Source organism: Myotis lucifugus, unplaced genomic scaffold (genome assembly GCF_000147115.1).
Source record: "Myotis lucifugus unplaced genomic scaffold, Myoluc2.0 scaffold_1332, whole genome shotgun sequence".
Taxonomy (NCBI): domain Eukaryota; kingdom Metazoa; phylum Chordata; class Mammalia; order Chiroptera; family Vespertilionidae; genus Myotis; species Myotis lucifugus.
In genome coordinates, this window is record NW_005872380.1 from 18,399 (window position 1) to 20,644 (window position 2,246).

Genomic DNA, 2,246 nt, shown 5'->3' on the forward strand with positions numbered 1-2,246 from the left:
TATACGGCAGAGCCATAAATTGATGCTTCCTAAAGTCCCTTGATATGATCTAAGCACATGCAAGGAGTTTATCATCGCTGCAAATAGAGAGCACAATATAAGCCTCAACAGTAGACTAGAAGAAGTGGACGGACAGTATCAGTGAGCTAGAAGACAAGATAAAAAAATACCCAAGCAGAGCAGCAACTGAAAAAAAAAAACCTTAAAAAACAGGAGAAGAGCCTAAGGGAACATTGGGACAACATGAAACAAAACAACATTTGCATCGGGGGGGTGTCAGAAGGAGAAGAAACTGAGCAATGATTAGAAACCTGTTTGAAGAAAAAAATGACAGAAAACATCCCCAATATCAGGAAGAAAAAATTCACACAAGTCTAAAAAGCTCACAGAGTCCCAAACAAGGCAAACCCCAAAAGACTGACACCAAGACACAATATAATTAAATTGGCAAACACCAACGACAAAGTAAGAATCTTAAAGGCTGCCAGAGAGACACAGAAAGTTACCTACAAGGGATCTCCCATCAGACTATCAACTGATTTCTCAACAGGAACACATCAGGCCAGAAGGGAATGGAATGAAATATACAAAGTCATGCAAAGCAATGGTCTGAATCCAAGAATACTGTACCCAGCAAGGTTATCAATCAAAGTTGAGGGTGAAATCAGGAGCTTCACAGACAAAAAAGAACTAAGGGAGTCTATTACCACCAAACCAGCAATGCAAGCAATGCTAAAGGGTCTGCTGTCAAAAGAAGAAATTGGAGGGAAGAAGGAACACAGGCATGAAGAATAAAATGGCGACAAACAAGTACCTATCAATACTACCTTTAAATGTAAATGGGGGAGAAACCAAGATGGCGGCATAGGTAAACACCAGAGATTGCTGCCTCGAACAACCACTTCAAAAATACAACTAAAAGACGGAACGGACATCATCCAGAACCACAGGAAGGCTGGCTGAGTGGAATTTCTACAACTAGAAGGAAAGAGAAAAGCATACTGAGACTCAGTGGAGGTGCCGTGCGGAAGTAAAATACAAAGGTGCGGAGGTGCATGCGGAGAGGGCTGGCAGCTGAGGACACAATTGTCTTTTTCAATCAGGATGGAGTCTCAGGCTCTGAGCTCCAGTTCCGGGCGAGTCTCTGGGGACCCAGACTCATACGGGAGAAACGGGACTGTCTGGCATTGGTCGGAACTTCAGGGCAGCTTTCTCTCAGAGGCGCTTGCAGCGATTGCCACGGCCTCTGAGGGCAGGACTGAGAGCAGCCATACTGCTTACTCTGCCCACCCTGTTGATCCCCTGGGACCCCGACCCGCCCAAGCGTGCACGGAAGCTTTTGCATATGAAAGGCCCGGCCCTTTGTAATCTGAAAATTACTTAACAAACTGCAGCTGCCCCAAGGCCCCAGGGCAACTTGCATTGCTTTACAGCTGGCTTCTGCTGGGTAGCCTCAGGCAGAGGCTAGATTAGCACCTCCTTAGCTCCAAGAGCCAGTGTACCCAGTGGTCAGAGTGGGACCATCCAATTACAACTCCTCAGATCTATAAGGGACACACTCAGGGGGCAGACTCAGTGAGCACCAAAGCCCCACTGAAGCAAGTCTTGCCCCATAAGGGTGTCTTCAGCACAGAAGTTCTCCCACCGTAGACACAGCTGTTTCTCACAGCCAATTGGCCTGGAGGTCAATTCCTCACAGTGATAACTACAACAATCAAGGCTTAACTAAAACAAGACTGTGCACAAAGCCCACAAGGGGGTGCACCAAGAGTGTCTACCTCAGGTAATTGGGACACTTAGCACAGAAAGTCACTCTATCAACACAGCGAAGCATAAAAAATGCCGAGACAAAGAAAGAGGACACAAATGACAGAAATGGAGGAAAGCAAACTACTGGATATAGAGTTCAAAACCACACTTTTTAGGCCGCTGTGAGTCACCGCAGCGCGAAAGGGGCCTGGCTCGGAGGGCTGAGCCGAGGCTCTGAAAGCGGTAAACCCTGACTTTCCATAACTTCCTGTCTGCCTGGCTGGGCTGTAAGTTCATATTCACGATCTGGCTTCCTCTCTAGGCCGAGCTCACGTGGGCAGGAACTTGGTATTTGGGCATTTTTCAACCCAGCCAGGGGCTGGCACATCTCGGGACAGAGCCTGCCTCCACACGGGCCTGGTCACCACAGGGCCCAGAGTACATAAATTTCACCTTGATCCTGGGGGACACGTCTGGAAGCGGGGGGGGAGGGGGGA

At 48.0% G+C, this 2,246-nt stretch overlaps 1 protein-coding gene across 1 annotated transcript in view; it reads right to left on the bottom strand.

Annotated features, from left to right (window-relative positions):
• Window positions 1–2,246, bottom strand: part of LOC102435719 (butyrophilin subfamily 3 member A2-like) — a 41,075-nt gene that overhangs the window by 2,941 nt on the left and 35,888 nt on the right. The gene's annotated exons all lie outside the window — the stretch shown is intronic.